This window comes from Sebastes fasciatus, chromosome 17, assembly GCF_043250625.1.
Source record: "Sebastes fasciatus isolate fSebFas1 chromosome 17, fSebFas1.pri, whole genome shotgun sequence".
Taxonomy (NCBI): domain Eukaryota; kingdom Metazoa; phylum Chordata; class Actinopteri; order Perciformes; family Sebastidae; genus Sebastes; species Sebastes fasciatus.
In genome coordinates this window covers 17,746,829-17,770,153 of record NC_133811.1, presented here as the reverse complement: position 1 = coordinate 17,770,153, position 23,325 = coordinate 17,746,829, and the positions used below count along the sequence as shown (strand labels likewise).

General features: G+C 41.7%; 1 long non-coding RNA gene across 2 annotated transcripts in view; it reads left to right on the top strand.

Annotated features, from left to right (window-relative positions):
• LOC141754474 (uncharacterized) overlaps window positions 1-905 on the top strand; it is a 74,262-nt gene extending 73,357 nt beyond the window's left edge. For both annotated transcript variants that reach the window (XR_012590663.1, XR_012590662.1), the window contains exon 3: window positions 259-905. This is a non-coding gene — a long non-coding RNA (uncharacterized LOC141754474). The remainder of the gene's footprint in view (window positions 1-258) is intronic.
• Window positions 906-23,325: the final 22,420 nt, after the last annotated feature.

Here is a 23,325-nt window from a genome sequence, read left to right as displayed (position 1 = left end):
CTCTGGTAATTAAATGAACATCAGGACTGTAGACTGGCTACTGCAGAAGTCATGATAGCTATTACCTTCAGCCGTATTTCTCTCTCCAGCATCACCATTCAGAGCAGGTGTGTGGCTTATTAAGGCTCCTATTAGAGACAGAGAGAGAGAGACAGAGAGAGAAAGAGAGAGAGTGTGTGTGGTAAAATATATTTTTTCTTTCTCTCTCCATCCAACCTTCCCTCCATCTGTCCATCCATCCACCCCTCCTCTCTACAGTCTAATTAAACCCATCAAGTTGTGCAGTGAAGGCTCCCAGCACCTCGGAGAAGTAGAGAGGGACAGAGAGAGTGGAGAACGATGGCGGCATTCTCATGATGTATCGCCACCTCGCAAAATAAAACATATTCATAAAGAATATTCATTACCTCTACCAGCCATCCCCCAGATGGCCAGAAAATTGGCTTTGTGTTGAGATGTGGATTCAGGCATGCATATTAATGGAAGACAGATGTAAACGCATATTCATATTCTTTGGCTCCTCTTTTTTGTGACAGACAAAATGATAATGCATCCACTTAGGAGAGGGGGAAAAGGGGCTGCATCCGGGAAGCAATTCACCTCTAATGTGCTGGTGGGTTATTGGCTTTTTGTCAGACTGGCAGTGTGTGTTCCTTTTTGTCTAGTGTGTATGTGTGTGGAGTTGTCCCTTCTACGTTTTAAGTGCGCTCTCTTTCCCTCTCTAACATGCCCACACACAGACACACACACTTTGAGGCTTGATTTGACGTACAGATCACTGCTTGCATCAAAATGGAAACTTTTTATTGCGACAATATGCACTTTAATTTTACTTTATATCAAGATCCTATCTCCACTGCCTCCATATGCTAGCCCCATTGCTTCCACAAGAGGACAGTAGCGCTCTCTCAGCCTCCTCCTCAAAGGTCAGACCACAAAACCGGCATGCATAACTTCGACATTGGTGGTATGTTAATTATATTTCTTATAGTTATAAGGATTCACATAGTCAGCACAAAAAAAGTAGATTTTTGCGTACAGCAGTGAGTATGTGTATCGGTATGGGCAGATTTTGAGATATTTGGAGGGATGGCCCGAGGGATAAATATGACTGTAAGTCAACACACTACTAATATAAGAAAGACTGAAGAACAATGGAAAACACAAGTGAAAAAGGGATATTAACCACTGCTGTACCGCATTGTATAACGCCTATTTGATAAACAGCTGAAGTTCCATTAATGGGTTTATGTATATTATGTAAATATGTATGTTTTGAGTAGTGGGCAACCTCCGGGTCTGAAAAGTGAAGCCATTGCGGAAGTGCCTTTAACCTGCATTCTTTCTAATAGCCAGCAGGGGCGACTCCTCTGGTTGCAAAAAGAAGTCTGATTGTATAGAAGTCTATGAGAAAATGAGCCTACTTCTCAGTCGATTTATTACCTCAGTAAACATTGTAAACATGAGTTTATGGTCTCAATCACTAGTTTCAAGTCTTCTTCAATACAGCATGATGTTCATTTAGTAAATTATGGTCCCATTTAGAGTGAAAAAGACCATAAAGCAGGGTATGCTTTAGGGAGTGGCTACAGTGTGATTAACAGGTCGCTACCACGGCGTTGTCCGGTGTGGGAGTTGTCCGTGTTTTCGTCTTACAACTTTAACCCTTTCACAGTGTGTTTTCAGTTCATGAAAGTTAATTGTAACATTTTGGTCCTGAAAATTTCTTATTCAGTGTTCGGTTGTACTAAACCAAGATGGCGAAGTTCAAAATGCCCAACTCATGGCTTCAAAACGGCAGTTCACAAACCAATGGGTGATGTCACGGTGACTACGTCCACCTCTTATATACAGTCAATAGTTTTGAATATTTAATGCTGTGCTGTTGCTGTATTAGTTTGTGTTATTGTGTTTTTTTCTATATTATGAAACATATATCTTTTCTTATGATCCTCATTATTTGACCATGCAAAATATTCCTGCCAGTGTTAATGTACAACCCTTTGTCATGATACATTATGAAACAATTCCCCTAACACCAGTGACACCAGTACTATAGCCACGGCTCCAATAACCAACCCCAGGGCTCCCCTATACATATTAGATCTCATCTCCATGTTACAGCCTGTATATGTCACTGTAAGAATAGAGGAGGTTTTTAATAGAAATGGCCTCATAAACCCTCAATCCCGTAACAGTGCGCTGCTCAATTGGAGTAAAACCTTCTTTGTGTAAGTGTGTGCCAATATGGAAAATTAAGCCAGTTAATAAAAAGCAGTGCTAAATCAATGGGAGCCATAAAAGTTACAGGGTGATATTAAAATGTGGGGGTAAGGGGGGCATTAACACACTGGGCCTGAATTATCATGTTAATTTAATATCCAGTCTTCAAATGAAGCAGAAAGCCCAATAAAGGTCAATTAAGCAACTAGCCTCCCATCTCCATTTAGAACTTTATGGCCTCATCTAAATCATGAAGCTGGTACCGGGTCCAAGGGGCTCCACTGGCTGCTGGTTGGACACCTCTGGGACCCAATGAGTGCACAAGCCTTTAAGATCTAAGTTCATGGTGGTGGTTAGTTTGGATTGGGACAGCTCTGTGATTGTAGCTCCACCTTGCCCCCAATAACTATTTTGAATTATAGATGTTATTCTTGCTGCCGCACACGAGAACGATGTTTACACATCCAGGTCCCGTTTTCTGCAGCCCTAAATGCAGCTGTTGGAAGCAAGGCCAAGATGTCTCCAACGTGAACTTTCTACCCCTGTGGTGGATTTTAAATGTGGGTGGTGAGCAGCAGGCTTTTGTGTGCTGCAGAGATCAAGATCATTTCTTACATCTGTGGAAACTGTGGCCCTGTCAAAACTTTCTGATTTCTCCAAAAGAAATAGAAGTCCCTGAAACCCTGTCTGCTTATTTATCTGTCCAACCTTTAATTTGCTTGTCGTTATATTCTTTCAATAAATAAATAAGTCTTTGTACATCTGGACCTTTAAGTACATCTTCGTTCCCATTTCAGAATTTTGGAAGATGGACTTTTAATAAATAAAACCCAAAACCTCTGAGACCAACAAAAGACCCATTTTGTCATTTTTTTAAGGTGGTACAGGGAGTCTTTAGCGGAAGATAGCAGCATAAAAATGATCAATAATCCCTCCAAAATACCACATTAAGACACCAAGACCTTGAGGAACACCATAGAAAAAAACATGTTGTGATTTGGTATCAAAAACTTTTGTCATTTTTAGATTTCTGCAAAAATTGCATTTTTCGGTGATTGGATGGCGAGCACTTCTGTTCTGGGAACTGCTCAGAAACCCCCTTATTTTGATTATCTTAGAGGTCACAGCAGGTTATTTTATACAGTGAGGTAAAATAAAAAAAAATGGTCAATGAAATGGCTACTATGGATACTAACATCATCACACATGAATACAGTTGGGCTCATTGGATCCACCAGAGTCTCAGCTTTACAGTGGTACCCAATTTATGCAATTCAAGACTGTTTATGGATCCCAGTATGCAGAAATATTCACATACACAATTTTAGAATAAGCGAAAATAACCCATTTACTCTGCATTCAAAAACTGCATGTGATTATCATAAAATGGGTGAAGTAAAGATAAGTATCACCTCAAACCATCCATTATTAACCAGAATTATTTTAATAGATATTAATGCAATATGTATTTGGGTACAAGTCCAGTCTCCAGTCTCTTCAGCTATACACTTGAAAGTGACAAGATGTCATTGCCATTGATCAGGCTTTTGTTTTATTTAAATAATGAGTTGTAACTTGTGTGTTAATCCCTAAAGTGTTTTGCATTACATGACATCTATTTTTATATTAGTATTCATATATGTATGTGGATAGATCTTCTATGGTCCTATAGGAAGAATCATTGATTAGGCCATCCTCATGACCAGAAAAACCTGCTAATATGTCCAATAACTGACCGAAATAACGACAACACACCTACCCTCTGCACTATAATAAGAGTGGTAACTGAGGTTTAATATTGATGTCCTCTGACACGATGGCGAATGAACAGTCAAAAGAATGATGAATAATTCCCATGCAAGCACAATATGTATCGACCACTTATTGACCTCCTCATGCTAGCCTGCTGCAGTGACATATCTTCATGCAGATCCATAGTCTTATGAATAAATCACACTGAGCTAGTTAGAGCCAGTCTTTCAAGGTTTGCAGTTAATAAACAAAAGAAGTAGCTCTGCCGTTGTGTGACCTGAAACACAATACTGTTTTAATTGCCTCTGATGTCTGTGACAGCACGAGGATAAAGACTCCGCTGAACAAATACACTTCTCATGACCACATCTGACCTCGTTATTATCCCAGCAACCACAGTCATATCTCGCTATTATTTATTGCATTGTTTATATTCTGGTTTTGAGTTGGTGCACAATGTCCTGTCTACAGTTATTCATGCAAACTTTTTTTGTGACTTTATTAGATAGCACAGCCAAATATAGACAGGGAAGGGGGAGAGAGAGAGGGGACAATATGCAGCAATGTGGAGTAATGTCTACCTGAGTAGAGAACAAAGTCGTTCTCCCTCTGTGTGTTTTGTAATCTGAGCTTCTCTGTGCTTTGTTGACATAGCTGGGCAAGCTGCGAGTGCCTTTATGTGCGTGTCAGCGTGCCCCATCGGCTAGCTCATGGCTGCCGCTCTGCACTGGGCTCATACAGTGGTTACCGCTGATAACACCGTCCCGACCTACGGTGTCGTCACGGAAGGGTAGCGCCCACCCTTCGGTTCCACCCAGGTTGTTCGCTCTGTCAGCACTGTTGCTTTTGTTTGCACTGTTTGTGCTGTTAGCATCGTTAGCTGCTAGCTACCAGCTGAGTCGTTGCCATGTTGAGAGCCGTGTGGAGGCAATAGCTATGCTCTAAATTTCACATTGAGCACCCTTAAGTAAATAATTAGATAACTCCATTAGTCACAATATACAGTACCTATTATATAGCAGGACTGTAGGTACGTGGCCTTGCTCATTACTGTATTGTTATCTATTGTTATCTGGGCAAGTTCAGTTTCCAAAGAAAGTCAGTTATTGACAGAAAATGAATCAGCAACTATTTAGATTTTTCATTTGGGAATCTTATTATTTATCATTTGTGAAACAAAAATGCCCGAAATCCAGCCTCTCAAATGTGAATATTTTCTGTTTGTTTTAGTCTTCTATGACAGTAAACTGAATGTCTTTGGGGTTGTGATTGGTGGTTAGACAAAACAAGACATCCGAAAACGTAACCTTGGACATTTTCCACAATGTTAACAATAGATAAATCATTCAAATAGCCTAATCTTTACTTGCCCTATTTTGATTTTGCAAGTACTGTATATAAAGATACTTGTGTGTTGAGAAGATTTCCACAAACAAATTCTCCCAAACATGACCTAAACGAGGAAGAAGTTATTGTTTATTATATGAAACTCTAAATATGTGTCCTGACTGTTTAGGATAATTGTCAATTCCTACCTTGTTGAAAATTATATATACTCTACAGAAATCACTAAATACTTGGGAGCAGGACAAAGGTTTTGCAGATCTTTGCAGGTCTTGAGTCTGATGCTTCAGTTTCACAGATGTCGCAGATGCTTTTGGGCAAAACTAAAGTGCAAACACTGGCTTGCGGCACAAATGGCTTGTGCATCTTTAAATACACTTTCTATCTGCGAAGCGCCCCCATACAAAATGCATAATATGCAACAATTCAGCAAAATGTTATAGTGGAAAGTGAGCATCCGTGCTTCGTTCCACATGCTACGCATCTGGATAGTGTCTGGCTGCATTACATGAGTGAATGGGTTAGTGACCCAGATTCTCTAATGGGATTTTAGGTGTCTAAAAAAATAGAATTGCCTTTTTTTCAACTCTGACAGATGTTCCTCTTTGATAATTACATAAACGTTAAACCAGGAAGACACTGATATGAAAGACACGCAGAAAAAATAAGCGTACATGTGCATTTTTTTTTGGATGATGCTATGGTTTGATGATGTTGTCTTCACCTCGCATGACACTATGATGAAACATTTATCATGTGCTCCTGGCTCCAGCCTGAACTCTTAAAATCCTAAAGCGACGTTGCTCTCTCTGTTTTGATTAAGAGTCAAAATAGACGTGGGCCTTTGTTTATCAGAAGAAATAAGATATCAGATATTCCAGTCCGCCCAGAGAACACACGCACAGTCTGTGTTGCCTGAACATGCCTGTGAAGCCATGCTGCGCTGAAGGCAATCTGTCTCCCCCACCCATAACGACCATCTGTCATTAGTGTAGATCAATGGAGATGATAGATGGGGAGTGCTGGCTGCGCTGACAGAAGCACCGAGACAGGAGTCCAGAAGCGACCACGGTTATGGTGCGTGGTCCTGACCCAGCGGGCAAAAGCCCTGATGTTAATTTTGTATCCGTGGTGAGGTTGGGTTGATGTGACTTTGGACTGTCAAGAAAGCTACAGACTGGCTTTTGAAAATTCAAATCAATTTTAGTCTGTTTTGCGAGTGTTGCATATGTTTGGAGCACTCACCCACATGCCTTTACTCCTGTGCCAGGAGTGTTATAAATTCTCTCCGAATAATCCATTTTCCTAAGCACTTGGTGGGTTATTCAAGGCATTTCATATGGAGTTGATGTAAAACAAGGCAATAAAACAGGCAGAGAATGGACCGTGCCAAGTCTGCCTCTACACATCTCAAAGCATGACATCCCAATAACCAGACCAAACCAGTTTGGATCCACCGAGTAAAATCAAGAGGACTGGACATGATTTGATGAAGCCCATTTCACACTTGCTGAGAGAGACGGACGGTCCAAGGCCTGTTAAAATCCCCAGGGTTTTGGACAAAGAGCATCGGAGGATTTTCAACACGAGTCGTTCCTAACACAGAGGAGTAGACAAAATGAAGGGCTTTTCTCCAATTTTAGCCACCAAAATTGAATTCCGAGGTAACAGAGGCTCCCCTGTGGGACTCAACCCTCATCTGTATTCGCTCACCACTCTCCATCTTGTATAGATTCAGGTTCTTTTTTCATTTTTTTTTTTTACTTTTCCTAATATCTGTGATATGACTTAACGGGAATTCTTTGTTTTGATATTTTGAGATGTTAAATCTAAAAGTAAAGGTGCACCTCAACACAGAACAAAATAAATACATGTATTAATGGAATACCAAACACACACATACCAATTCTGATAGGCTGTTCCCATGAAATCAATTCATATGTAATCCACGTAATCGTGAACCAAGGTGAGAAACGCAGTGTAGGGAGGAAGTCGGAGTGGATAGGTGGGTCAAAAAAACACTGGACTTTTGCTCAGGGGACGGGCGTTCATACCCCGTGTAAAACCAGAAATCAACGTTGATTTATTAGTCACGTAACTTCCATACTTAAATTACGCCACTTCCGGAGATATTTTAACCCAAACCATGATTTTTTCCTAAACCTAATTAAGTAGTTTTTGTCACGTAACTTACGTACTTAAGTTACGCCACTTTGAGTTATTTGAACCCAAATCGCGACCTTTTTCCTAAACCTAACTAAGTAGTTTCTGTCACGTAACTTCCCTACTTAAGTTACACCACTTCCGGTGTGTCGACCTAAACCATGATTTTTGAAACTAAGTAGTTTTGTAGCCTAAACCTAACCAAGTTGTTTCCTGTGAAGACGGAAGTTTATTTTTAAACGACTAGAGCGAAATGGTGTTGCTGGATATTTGTCACGTGTTGCTAGATATTCGTAGGAAAACACACAAAAAATGAGCAAATAACTCCTAAGGAACCATTGTATGAGGATACGTTGATTTTTTTATTGCTCTCCCTCTGATTGTTCTAATAAAGAGGAGCCATACAATGACACAAAAGCCACACAATCACCTGGATGCAGACTTACTAGAGCACATGTACTGACACGCTCACACACACACATACAAGAAACACACATACACTCTCCTCTCTTATACACTCGGGCAGTGGGGATTGCTTCGGAAAAACAGCACCTGCTCCTCCATTTGAAAACTATTTAGGGAGGCATCAAACTCTATCAGGGCAGGTCTGATTGCGGTCGCCTCTTCACAGTCCCCCAATCACTCAGTGAGTCAATTAGCCCCCCACCCCTCCACACACACTCACACACACACACATACAATATGCACAACAGACTCCCATTCCCCTCCATCCGCTGTGGGTTCCGCCAGGGAATGAGAGTCCATCGGCGGCCTCCCGGCAACACCTGAGGCCCCCCGCCACCCAGCCGCAGCCCCCCCTCCCTCCACCCACAGTCAGCTAATAGCGGTGCTCCAAGGGCACCCGAACCACAATGGCGTTCAATTCACCCCCATTGTACCCCTTTTACCAAGCCTCATACCAGTGACTCAACAGCTATTTAGCAGATGATAGGAAAAGAAAGAGAGCGTGGAGCAGAGCGAGGGAAAGTAGGAGACGAGCGATGCAACAACAGGGGTGATGCGTACGCTCACCTCTGCGATCATTTACTTTGTTCAGCGGAGGCGAATTCGATTGCGCTCTTCACTGTGCATGTGCTAGTGTCGGCCTTCGTCTTTGCAAGTATTAAGAGTGTGTTTGCGTGCTTGCAGGTGTTTTCCCCGTCGCATCCACTCTCACCTGCGTGTGTGTGTGTGCGGGGCCTTCGTTCCGTAGACTCTTTGGGTTAGCGGGCGCCGCACTCTCACAATCGCTTATTTATTCAGGGCCTTTTGAAATAATCGAGTTGACACATCTGTCAGATGGTGAGAGGAGGAATGCTAAAAGGTCACCGGGCGAGGTACCAGCTGCTCCCGCACCAAACCTTTCCTGCCTCCAAATAGCACAGTCATTACACCACAACAGATGGGACTCCTGCCTTTCATTTCTGCCTCGCTCGCTCGCACACATTCACACACACTCACACACACACGCACACACACACGCACACACACGCACATTGGAGCATACACACAAATGTGGCAAGCGCCCATCACACTTATCCACACATGCACACATATACACAGAGGTGCAGTCACACCAGACACTTGTCACCGACAAGACGGGCAAACAGGCAGAGACATGTACTGTACACATCTGCAGACACACACACACACACACACACACACACACACACACACACACACACACACACACACACACACACACACACACACACACACACACACACACACACACACACACAGACACACACAATAAACACACATTTATTCCAACCCTCTGTCCCCGTCTCTCTTGCTCTCACCTGCACACTCTGTACTCTTTCTCTCCAGGTCTGATTTCCATGTACAAGGTCAGTATCAGTTGTCTACAGGGAACGTCGCTCCCTCATACCCAGAGCGCGACAAAAGGACAAACGCAGTCACACGAAAGGACAAAAGGCGGGGGAGACGTCTCTTTCTATTTCTCATTCAACTTCCTTTATTTTATCTCCGAGCTATTGTTTAATGATATCTGTCTCGAAGACAGAATAGAAGCTTTTGGCCATCCAGAAAGTGATGTATAATTCAAACCACGGCGAGAGATGTGATTCAACAAAAATCTTTAACGGACCTATATCTTGGACCGGCTTTTTGTTGGGTGGAAAAAAATGCTAGGCATTGTGAAACCCAAAGAAAAGCCTTAGGCCTTGCTCCAAGTCCTGCCTTTGATGGAGCTCTGTAGATTCAAAAAAGGCCTTTTCTGATGACTGCATAAAAAAAAAAAATCCTCCCCCAAGAACTGAAGGCATATGGCAACCTTAATCACCTTATAAGAAAGCCAAACTAGTGCAGACATGTTGCATCAAGTACTCTTCAAAGATCCTTGCTTACCCAATCCAGCTGTCGCAGACTCATCTACGTGCACATCTATCAGATCCCATTGAGCACTTTGATATTGTGCGCTCTGAGATACAGGAGGGACTCTTTGTCTTGCTTTACAAAGGCCATGTTGCTCTTAAATAATGTAATTGTTCCGAGCAAATCCTATAGTAATTTGTTGTATTTGCCAGCTTTGCTATTATTCCAGTTAATGAGCTAGAAGGAACTCACGGCTACGCAGGGAGAAAGCGGGTAACGGTACAATGCATAGCTTGCTGTATGCAAATGTGTTGAAGCACAGAGTTAGCAAAGTCGTGTACAATTCATTAGTAATTAATGATTATGTCTAGTTTACAAAAAACAGCACCAAAGCACATTATGGATACGTCTGTATTGCTTTGCTAGGTCACACATGAGACTGAAACGTATTCTGTTTTTATATGAAATTAGCACATAATATTGCAATGCATAGTATGCATTTTCCCTTACCAATAAGCACATGGAATAATACAGCAATCCACAATGTGTGGCCAAACTATAAAGTGGCCGGCAGGATGCATTAAAACAGTAATAATGCATAAATCATGTAAATGCACAGTTAGAATATAGCCACTGATTTTTATAGCCCACTATATGGGGAACATTATTCAGATGTATCTCCTACAGCAGGTTGAAGCATTACATCTCCATCTCCGCTCTGTTTGTGCACACCTTGGTGTTGTAAAATATTGAAACCTCTCAGTGTGGACATTACATCTACTATGTTGTTAACAGGATCTATTGCATATTTTATCAGGGACATTTATGAGCTTATGCAGAAAATGGAAGTAGCAGGTATACAAGGAATGTCCTGCTCTAGTGGCATTAGCAACATCATTGGGAAAAACAGATGTAGGACATGACACATTTATCATTACACCTATAGCTTTAATATTAATGTTCCATTACACAAGCTGTTAAACATCCACTTCCAGGCGGGCGCAAATGAAAATCTCCAACTGTGATGTCATTTGTGACTAGATGATATCAAACAAACAATGACAGACAAACTATCGCCCACGATGACACCCCTCACCCATGTTATCATCTCGAACTCTTATCAGTTATTTGTGTCACTGCAAAGTTCATTTGTCTCAACGCCCATATGTGACCCATTAACAGAACTATCAGAAACAGTCACGATGGGAGGCTTCACACTCACTGATGCCTTCGAGCTCCTCTCTGTCCGTACGCACCGAGCTGCACATGTCAACTTCGTGACCGTGTGTGTGTGTGTGTGAAGGAGGAATAATAATCAAACGTGATTTGACATTGATGTGCAAGTGTGTGTGTGTGTGTACTCTATTTGCTCTACTGTCGTAATGGGCAGCTGCCATTATTAATAACCATTAATCTTACAGTCCATGTATGAAGATTACCGTTTTTGTCCCCCGTGGGTGTGTGTGTATACATGTGTGTACATTTACATATGTGTACACTGCTGTGATTGATGCCCCCTGCTTCACTTCTCCCCCCCAGCACTCTCTCAGATTTAGTGCCCTCAAACTGTCTTTGGCCCTGCCCCCCCTAAGCACAGTAAACATAAAGCAGCCGATTTACTTTATGACTCCTGTGCTCTAGACCTTTAGTAGATTTACTGTCATTTTTATGTATTAGCTGGTACTGGAATGCGGCGGGTGATAATGACTGACAGGCAGCTGGTCACAGAGGGGGAAAAGTGCTTCGCTGGCAGCTTTAATGGAATCAACAGAACAGTAAACGGGATTCAATTAAAACTTGTTCTTTGCAGGGTTTCGCCACAATGGATGGAGCTATAAGGCCACATTAAAGACTATTTCAAGGGTGATGGATTCTTTAAATGAGGGAGTGTAATTGGCTTCACTCGCAGCAATTTTGCATCCTTGATGAAAGTGAAGGACAGATTCACGTAATCTATCTAATACATGTAAATCATTGAGCACTCCTAAGCCTTTAATGTACAGCGCTGCCCTTTTATTTCACCTTAAGCAGCTTCAAGGTTGAACAAAAACATCTTATTTCACACTGTCTGATAGTGTCACATATATGCCCTATAAATTACTGGTCCTGGCCAAGAAATAAGCTGTGTTTCAATTTGCGTACTTCCGTACTTACTAGGGCTGTCAATCGATTAAAATGTTTAATCCCATGATTGTCCATAGTTAATCGCGATTAATCTAATTAATCACAAATTAATCACACATTTTTTATCTGTTAAAAATATATCTTAAAGGGAGATTTGTCAAGTATTTAATACTCTCATCAACATGAGATTGTGCAAATATGCTTGCTTTATGCAATTGTATGTATATATTTAAATGGCACCAACAACATGGCAAACTGAAGCCCAACAGGCAACAACAGCTGTCAGTGGGTCAGTGTGCTGACTTGACTATGACTTGCCCCAAACTGCATGTGATTATCATAAAGCGGGCATGTCTGTAAACGGGGGACTCGTTGGTACCCATAGAACCCATTTTCATTCACATATCTTGAGGTCAGAGGTCAAGGGACCACTTTGAAAATGGCCATGACAGTTTTTCCTCACCAAAATTGAACGTAACTTTGGAGCGTTATTTAACCTCCTTCCTGACAAGCTTGTATGTACACCGTTGGTACTAATTAATTCCTTGGGTTTTCTAGTTTCATATATTACCAGTATCTTCACTCTAGCTTTGAAACTGAGCCCGCTACAAACTCAGAAAGATCGACTTCATTAATTCATTAAAAAAATTAGTGCCGTTAAAATGAATTTGCGTCAACGCTTTATTATCGCGTTAACTTTAACAGCCCTAGTACTTACACTCGCTTTGATTTTGAGTGCATAATGCATTCACACTGAGAAGTATTGCAAAATGCAGTGCGCTCCAAGTACCCAGATGTTGTACTCAAAACGATCAAAACATTGAGTGTGGAATGTTGGACATTTCTCACTCTCAACGGTCGCCATCTTTGCTACATAGCGGAAGGGGAGGGGCCACCAACCTATTTCAAACGAGGAAGCTGCAGCGGTTGCGATTGAAACGGCGAACACCGAACTATACAAATTAAGTTATACATGTGTTTTTCTCACTAAGTACCACTATACTGTAGTCGCAGAGAAGCCATTATTGGGTCAATTTATCCATCTGAATTGAATTACTGCCCACACGGCGTGATGTCCGTGGCTGGCCATCAAAAGCAGATCTACCAAGCTTCTGGTGTGTGCACAACAGATGTGTACACTACCCTGTCGAAATTCATGCACTACACAAGTAAGTACATACTGTGCACAGTGTACTACATCGAAGTGTACTAACGGAAGTATCCGAATTGAGACACAGCTTTAGTCTGGCACATAATCGGCAAATTTTCACTTTTTTGTATAGATTAATCAAAGGAGACATAATGTGCTAATTAGAGAGGTTTAGAGGAGCGAGTAGGACAGTAGTTAGAGTAGTTAGACAGAGCCAGGCTAGCTGTTTCCCTGTGTTCCCAAAAATGTCAAACTATTCCTTTAAAGGGTTTTCTAAAATCTATTTTTTGACGGTGTATCTTGCATTTGTAGAGTATATTCATTTTGTTGCCAGGTGGTGACTTTTCATTTTGAAATGCTTAGGTATACTCTCTGAGTGTTGTCAAAAGTCAATCTGGGAAATACAGGAAATTGCTATCTGCTAAGAGCGGATGAGACAGGTTGAGAAAAAGTACATGAAAACAACTCACAGAGTGCACCGAACAACAAAATAAGGCTGTCGACGAGTGGAAATCCATGCTGTCATGAGTGTTAATGGGGCAGAAAAATGAAAGCAATTATTAGGGATGACTTTTACATCGATTTCAAGAAAATTGAAGGCGAGCCGTTAAAATTGCCACTAATACATAAATATATGTGCGAATGAGTAAGTGTCTAAGCCGAGGCATAAACATCTAGGAGAGGACACATTCTGTATTACTGCCCCTGTGTCTCCTCAAACATTTCAAGTGTTTTGGAGATAATTATATTTCGTCTGCTTTGCTGCATCAGATAAAATCCTTTCTATCCTGATTACTTCTGTGCTTTAGGGGATTCAAACTCACTACTGAGTTCGGGGAAGAGTTGTGAGGCCATTAGGACTTAAGGATCTTGTTCCCAGCAATCAGTCAGTCTTGGTCTGATATGCTATGACAGTTATTAAGAGCACGACGCCTTCAGCCACGAGCGTTGATCAGTGCAGTTTAAAGTCTATGTGCTGCTGTCTTCAGCCTGTCACCACTCAACATTCAAAATGTCTTTTGCTCTAAAGTCTTCGACTACTTTGACTTGTCTCTTGTCAACAAGACCTTTTTTCTTTTGTATGCTTTCTCTTGTGAATCTCCATCACTATTGCTCTGCTCTCCTTTCCTTTCACCCTGTCCTTCTCGGAGTCAAGACGATGGCAATAATCTTCTCTAATAGCAGATGACAGCTCCACATAACTTCTGACATTAGCTTTTAGCCATCGCAGTTTTAGAGCCCTTAGTCTTGATGGCAGATTTGTCGGCAGGCGACGGTGGCGTTGGCAGTCTCTTTTGCTCTCCGCTTCTCTCTCTCTCTCTCTCGTAATGTCTTTGGGAGTAGAGCGATCTGGGCCCCCCATCGCACACTCTTTATTACTGTATGGGCCGCGGTGTTCCATCACTTTCTGCTTCCCACCACACAAAAGTACATGCACACACAGTGATGAGTGCACACATCTACATTCACACTTGTCCCCATAGGGCCCCAGATTGATGGTACTTCCAGAGTACAGTCCCATAAAGAGAGAGAGAGAGAGAGAGAGAGAGAGAGAGAGAGAGAAAAGGCAAATGGACATGCCTGTTCAACAGAAAACTCTACATCTTACATATACTTTAGATTATAAAAAGATTCCAGTAGTGATGAGGATCAAAAGTTGTGCCTCAAACTCAAACTCAAGGTCCACTTGTTTGATCTCTTTCAAAGTTTTCAGCCACATCACATGGCTTTCACCAGCGGGTCATCATCATCAAACTCCATCCACTGATGAATGCCTTTAGATGTGGTCGCAATGAAAGCTCAAGTAGTCAACGTATCCTCATACAACGGTTCGTATGATATATGAAAAGTTATTTCCCATTTCTCGTCCGTTTTTCTACGAATGTCCAGCAACACGGGTCAATTTCCGCTCATTACATGCATACAGTCTTTTCAAAATAAACTTCCGTCTTCACAGGAAACAACTTGGTTAGATTTAGGCAACAAAACTACTTGGTTTGGGAAAAGATTGTGGAATTGGTGTTACTTATGTACTGAAGTTACGTGACAAATAAGTCAATGTTTGGGTTGAAATACAGAAGTGGCATAACTTAAGTGCGGAAGTTGTGTGACTCACATGGGATGCTAATTGTGACCTGAGTATTTTCTGTTGTTTCATTGGAGATGATGCTGCATGTGCACATAACATTCATAAAGTAGTGTTAAGCTAAGTATCAGAAAGTTGGATTTCTTAAAGTAAAAGTAATCCATTCTTCACTTGGGGCTAAAGGAATCCAGCTACTAAATTAAAATAAATTTGTACACTGGTTACTTGTGAAACAATCCGGTCGTACACGTTGTCTCTTAACTTGCTAATCAGATTGTAAGCCCCTTGCCCCCAGAGGACCGACAGCCGATGGGTTCTGAGATTGCAGCTAAGCAAGCACCTGTAATGCTACTATTGCAGCATTTCTTGCTGCAATAGTAGTTTTGTTTTTTCTAGCAACGTGTTGCTGTGTTGAGGACATTTGGGAAAGACATTATTTGAACAATCACACACAGATTCATTAAATAGACTGTGTTTAGCCAATAGTATGAAAGACAATGCCTGTGTATCATCTGTAAAAATGAATGAATTGAATGTTTTTTTAAGGAGTGATTGTCACAAACTTGCATAGTACGTCCAGTGATCCTGAGGCTGAGTGGTGCATTTAGAGTTGTCAGTGAGGCTCCAACAGGGGGATGAGGCATGGGGAAGGAGTCTAGGGGGTGACATAGGGGGGTGGGGCGGGTGGGTGGTGGGGTAGCCATATGGCTGCTGACAAGGAGAGGGGGCAAAGCTGACAGGGCCGAGGGAACGGAGATGGCAGGCGGGAGGGAAGAGGAAATCACACTGGAAGGACAACATGCTCCCCTTCTGCCAAGGCGGAAAGCAGCGGCGACCTGTGTGTGTATGTTAGCGCGTGCGCCCATTGACTGACAACGCTGCTGATTGAATCCAACGTGGAGGCCTGTGTCCTGACAGCACTGATGCCACAAGTCTGGACAGGGCCTGGAGTGTATGAGTGACTGAGAGCCAAAGAGAGAAGAGAAGAGTCTGTGCATTTCTGTCTGTGCTGTGTGTATTATTCGTGTGTGTGTGTGGCGCAGCGTGGGTGTCAGCCAGCCAGCCAGCCAGCCAGCCAGGGTCCTCTGTGTGCCTTAGGAGCCTCTCTACCAGCTGGGTAAGCCAGGTGCTCGGTTGCCCCCTCACGCCCCCTGGCCCTCCCATTACTGCTGCCCTCCAGGCCCGCTCAGTCAACTGCCACTTGCTACCAGATCAATATTAGCTTGCACCGAGGACAACATGTCATTCCACCACTGAGGGGTCAGACAACCCATTGTTAGGCAGCATCAAGTACAAACTGGTTTGGGAGACGATATTGTATCAGAATGTTCTGTATTTCTTTGCTGCACATGAGACATTGATACTGATAACTTTAGTAAAAAAGCACTTTAAATGCATCAAATAAAATACATTTTAAATGAGATCATTAGTGCTGTCAATGTTAACGCGATAATAACAACGCAAATTTGTTTTGCCACTTATTTCTTAACGCAGCTTACGAGTTTTAGGTTGTAGTGGGCTCAGTTTTAAAACTAGAGTGAAGGTATCATATGAAACTAGAAAAACAAAGGAATCCATTGGGACCAACATGTCATACTAGCTTGTTGCTAAGGAGGTTAAATAACGCTCCAAAGTTACGCTAAATTTTGGCGAGGAAAAACTGTCATGGCCATTTTCAAATGGGTCCCTTGACCTCTGACCTCAAGATATGTGAATGAAAATGGGTTCTATGGGTACCCACGAGTCTCCCCTTTACAGACATGCCCACTTTATGATAATCACATGCAGTTTGGGACAAGTCATAGTCAAGTCAGCACACTGACACACTGACAGCTGTTGTTGCCTGTTGGGCTTGAGTTTGCCATGTTATGATTTGAGCATATTTTTATGCTAAATGCAGTACCTGTGAGGGTTTCCGGACAATATTTGTCATTGTTTTGTGTTGTTAATTGATATCCAATAATAGATAGAAACATACATTTGCATTTGAGTATTAAATACTTGACAAATCTCCCTTTAAGGTACATTTTGAACAGACAAAAAATGTGCGATTAATTTGCAATGAATCACGATTAACTATGAACAATCATGCGATTAATCGCGATTAAATATTTTAAACAATTGACAGCACTAGTGAATATACATTAAAGTAAGGAATATAAGGATTTTTTGTATCAAAGTAAGTGTGTATTGCTTCACTGGCTTTCAAGCTTTGACAGAGAGAGAAATGATTTAATTATTTCTCTGTACTTTATTAGCTGGTGTAATATGGGCAACCAGTCAATGCTTCAGACAGGTGCAGATACTGCCAAGGATGTACGCCACCGTAGGCACCATTTGCATTAATTGATTAGCGATGCACACTGCCAAATATGCATTTTCCATTATAATAACTATACCATCTTATTGAGAAGTTCTTGGCTGCTGGACCACTTTTTGCTGACAAAGCTCCAAGGACGCAGACGAGCTGAATGCTGAATGTGCACATCGCCATCGCTTGCCTTTTTGCACACAAACGGCAATTCCGACACCAAGATTGTTTTCATTCTCGCTTAAGTAGTGGCACAAAAGTGATAAGTAGGTAATGACTTCCAATTAGCGATGTCCCAAAAACATATCAGCAATAATCAACAGCATTCCATAATGTTTCCGAACATCTGCGAGGTGCTGAGCGTTTCATCAGCGCACGTTGAATGATGGCCTGCTTTAATGCGGCATCAAACTCTTAATAGCTGCTTTGTACCTTTTCACGTGCGGGTTCACTTTAGAGCCATCTAATTCAAAACAGGGATTCTCAATTATGCAATGTCCCATTTACATATGCTAATTAGGATCATATTAATTATCTTGAAATTGGGTAATTAGCCAATCTCAATTAAGGCATTGTTCATTACACTAAATGCACAGGAAAGGTGTTTGAAGTTTTTTCCCCACGCCTTTATTCATTTCTGTGTGTGTGTGTGTGTGTGTGTGTGTGAGAGAGAACTGGGCTGCCTGCCACATCTGAATCAAGCCTCGGCGGTGTATTTAATAATTTAAGCATCCCAGCTCATACAAGGGATGCACCCACAGCTTTCATCGTTACCAAGCATATGGTTCTGTAATGAGCCTGCTTGCTTGTAAAATAGTAATGCCAGTGCAGAGTAGAATAGAAGAGACAACAGCCAGCCCTTTTCTCTTTTTAGCCACTCAAGCTAGCTACGGTGCCAGCGGTGGCCAATGCATTATACAAGCTTGTTTGGGTTCCCGTGTCGCTAAGCCGACGCTGGGAAGGCCAATTTGCGCTAGCCATGAAAGGAAACGGAAAAAAACAAAAAAACACTGGAAGAAGTAATGGCAGCAATAGAAGATGTCAAATTCATCTTTCTCCACCCAAAACAAACAGATTACCTGGGGGGGGGAAGAGGAGATTTAAATACTGCTCTAAACCGTCTCACAGCTGTGAGTTGCATGCACAGCCAAGGTAAACATATTATCATACTAGCTGACTGCTTGACATCTTTTGTGTGCTATAAAAATGCTGACTGAAACTGCTCTTTGATTGCAGTCAAAGAGGCAAATTAGAGTAATTCAGTTGCCATAGTTCATTTGTTTGTGACTTTTTTTGTGACTTTAAGAGCATTGTTGTTGGTGCCATGAGCCCAGAAGCGCAGCAGGATTCGGGATCCAGCTGGAGGTCTGGAAGTGCTCACTTCCTGGTACTGAGCCTGAGGCATTTTGGGACATGAGGTGTCTCTCTGGCTGTTCCGGCACACAGTCTTCTCCTCCTCCTCCTCCTCCTTCTCCTTTCCTAATCTCCTAAGGAGCTATGTGGTGGTGTGTCTTTGTGTATGCGCGTGCTTACATGAGCTGCTTGCATATGCATGTGTGTGTATATGTTTTAGTCTCAGACACTGCGGGGAATCTCATCCTCGGGGTGCTGAGGAAAGATGATGAATGATGCTCTGCCCTTCAACTGATCTTGAATAGTAAATTGCCCCTCTATCAGCTTGTGATAGAAAGAGAAGTCCTCATTCAGGTGCTGAATAATAACAATGCAATTCTTAAATACAATGACCTTAAATTCCCTCCATAGACTGTATATATACTGTATGGTCTATTGGTGACAGCTAAATCATTTTAAAATAACAAGCGTTGATTGACTTTTAAGGCTGCTATCACATCACAATCTCATCCTTATCTCTATAGCTAACGCTGAAGCTGTTGTGATATATAGCATCAAAGCATCAATCCACATTTTACTCGTCTCTTGTTGACTCTGAAATACAAGATGCAAAAGCCAATGGCCTTAACAGCTGTGTAGCTGCTTACTATTAGTGTGTTTTGTTTATGAGAATAGGTCCAGCACTCTGAGCAGGCTTTGAAAACAAGCAGCACAGTGGCATAAGAAAAGACTGATATAATGTGGGAGTAAAGTGCAGTGATGTGCATACGGGGAGGACAGCAACAAGGGAGGGGAAGGTCGGCATTTCTTTTTTTTTGCTGTGAAAGCTTAAACCTGCAGTATAGGCAGAATATTTTTGGCATCATTGGGCAAAAAGTCCATAATAACCTTTCAGCATATTGTACTTCAAGTGTTCTGAGAGAAAACTAGACTTCTGCACCTCCTCATGGCTCTGTTTTCAGGCTTTAAAATATCTAGCCCATGACGGAGACTTTGGCCAATCACAGGTCATTTCAGAGAGAGAGAGCGTTCCTAGTGGCTGTTCATTCAACAGAGGCAGCTGTAAATCACTCGCGAACTCAGATCAAATGATCAAACTAGGCAGCGCTGATCAAATATGAATCAATATTCTGTTATTGTAATGCCTATTTCTCACCTCAAATGTTTTCAAAAACATCTTGTAGTGTACTGTTTAGCTGTAATATGAGAAAGTTTGCTCCGGCTGGTGGGCGGTGCTTGGTATTTCCTCAACTGATCTCAACATGGCTGCCGGGTCACAAACATTTTAATTTCACAGCTAAATAGAACACTACAAGATGTTTCTGAAGACACTTGAGGTGAGAAATAGGCATTACAGTAACAGAATATTGATTCATATTTGATCAGCGCTGCCTAGTTTGATCGTTTGATCGGAGTTTGCGAGTGATTGACAACCGCTCAGAGACGGCAGGCTCCAGCTCGGCTCTGATTGGTTGTTTTCCTCCGCTCTGTGAAATCTTGCAGATGCCATTAAAAGCACTGGAGGACACCGGAGGACACCGAAGGACACAGAGGCACGTGATTTTTTTCTTCAGATTACCTGTATCATGTCACGATATAGTGAGCGTTTTATAAAAATAACTTTTTTAAAATCATTTTTGTTTCCAATTCTACCCACTGCAGCTTTAAGTGTTCTATTTTTGAAACCTTGATTTAACCTGGATATGTCCGTGCCCTATTGGGACTTTTCCACTCTTCATTTTCCCCCCAATGTCACAGTAGAGGGGCACTAGAGACACTGAGTGTCCCTCTGAAACTTGCTCCAAGTGCCCCTCTTGTCGATCCAAGTGCCCCTCTGATCAGCCCGAGTGCCAATTTGGTCGTCCCAAATGTCGCCCTTCTTAGCTCAAGAGCCACTCCGGCGTCACCCCTTAGGGCAAAAATGAACCGTGTGCATGGAAGAGGTGCCCCTTTTGCATTTCCAACCCTGCCCTTAAATGACACTTTGTGAGTGAACAGTAATGCTGGTAATCTCTCTGGCAGCTTTTGTTACAGTCACAGCTGATATCTGTTGATAGAGTCCTTCTGTTACTGTCATAAAAAAACAGCATTGGATAAAGGACAGAATGGCAGCCACATAAACGGGCTGATTTATTGTTTTATATTTCCAAAGCATGAATGATCACACTTATAAAATGTACTATTTTATAACCATAGACTCATATCATGATCCATATTAAGTTTTACTGCTACACCAACAAGAGCTGCCACAACTTTTTTTGCAGACATTTAGTTTTGGAATAAAAACTTCACAATGACAAGTGACATCTCAGTACCTCAGTAACCAACTGTCAGCAACAATACGGCAGGTTTTTGGATGAACTGAGGCAAAGAGCCAACATCCTCACGGTTGATTTGATTTCTCTCCTCCACTAGGGGGAGCTGTGGTATACTATTAGAGGGCTCACATGGTATTTTGAGTAATGAATGCCAAAGAACAGAGACATAACATAACATAACATAACATAACATAACATAACATAACATAACATAACATAACATAACATAACATAACATGTATTAGAAGCATGTGAGATGCACCTCAAAAGATCATAAAGATAAAAGATTCCATGTTTGTCTTCTAAAATAAGGAGGCTGTTTTGAAGGACAGAATAAAAAATGCATGTGAGGGCTTGGTGCTGCGTTTCTGTGTGGAAATGGGCTCTGTTTTGTTTTCTATAATTGCAATTTCTGCACAGCCATCCAGTGGAGCTAGACCAGTGTTTACCCCTTGATCCATGGGCTTAACAATAGGAGAGGGAAAAGATAGAGAAAGAGAACTCAGAGGTAACATTTGTCAGTGGCAGTCTGTCGCTCGCCTGATTGAATTCAAGGAGAAAAACGGCGAGACTCCACCGGGGCGACGCTTGAGTGCCTCTGATCTTCATTTTCCACTGCTCCTGTTATTTTTTCCCTTTCCTCCCTCCCTCTCTTTTCTCTCTCTGTCTGTCTTGTCCCTCTCGTTTCATTGGACTCAGATCTCTCCATCGCTCTAACCTTTCATTATGACAAGACAAAGCTTTAATCTCTCACGAGCCATTTCCCCTTGTGACAGGCAGAGTGAGGAGCGGTGGCGGCCATGACACACACACACACACACACACGCACACACACACATACACACACACACACACACACACACACACACATAGACAGAAGGTGTATACATCTGATGCAGGTATGCCCACGACTGACTCGAGGCAAAGTGACACATAGTGACAAAGAAAGAAATGGAGAGGAGGATGTGATAAAGAGAAGGTGGCAGCAAAGAGAGGTGCTTCACTGCAGACAGCGTGGCTACTTTTTCATTTAGGGATTTTATGAAAAATAGATACATTTTCGAACATTATAAAATTACCCTCTACCTCAAAAAATCACATATTTCTGTTACGGCTGTCAAAGTTAATGCTATAATAACACGTTAACGCAAATTTGCTTAAACGCCACTATTTTCTTTAAGGCATTAACGCAACTTGAGAATTTTGGTTGAAGCGGGCTCAGTTTTAAAGCTAGAGTGAAGACACTGGTACCATATGAAACTAGAAAACCTAAGGAATCCATTGGTACCAACCATGTCATACTAGCTTGTCTCGAAGGAAGTTAAATAACGCTCCAAACGCACACTACATTTTGTAGAGGAAAAACTGTCATGGCCATTTTTAAAGGGGTCCCTTGACCTCTGACCTCAAGATATGTGAATGAAAATGGGTTTTATGGGTACCCATGAGTCTCCCCTTTACAGATTATCACTTTATGATAATCACATGTAGTTTGGGGCAAGTCATAGTCAAGTCAGCACACTGACAGCTGTTGTTGCCTGTTGGGCTTGAATTTGCCATGTTATGATTTGAGCATATTTTTTATGCTAAATGCAGTACCTGTGAGGGTTTCTGGACAATATTTGTCATTGTTTTGTGTTATTATTTGATTTCCAATAACAAGTATATACATACATTTGAATAAAGCAGCATGTTTTCCCACTACCATGTTAATTAGAGTATTTAATACTTGAAAATTCTCCCTTTAAGGTACATTTTGAACAGATAAAAAAAATTATTCATTTGTGTAATTTGTGATTAATCTTGATTAATCTCGATTAAATATTTTAATAGACAGACAATAAGACAGCCCCAATTTCTATACACTTTCTATCTCCAAATATTATGTGGTAAAGGCGGAGAGGTAAACAATAATGCCTTTTTTTAATCTATTCTGGCCTTTTAAGAGACATCAAAGTCCTGACGAATCTTTAAACTGGTTAAGTTCAAACCTCGAATACAGAGGTGGCATCACATGAAGATTACACGCACATGTACATCTCTGATCTGAATCATCAAACAATACACGGTCACCCAAACAGTGTGTCGTCCTGTCCCTGGCTTGCCCCCTCCCTTATTTTGCATAGCAGCCTAAAGAGCCACACTTCATAGGGACTTCATAATC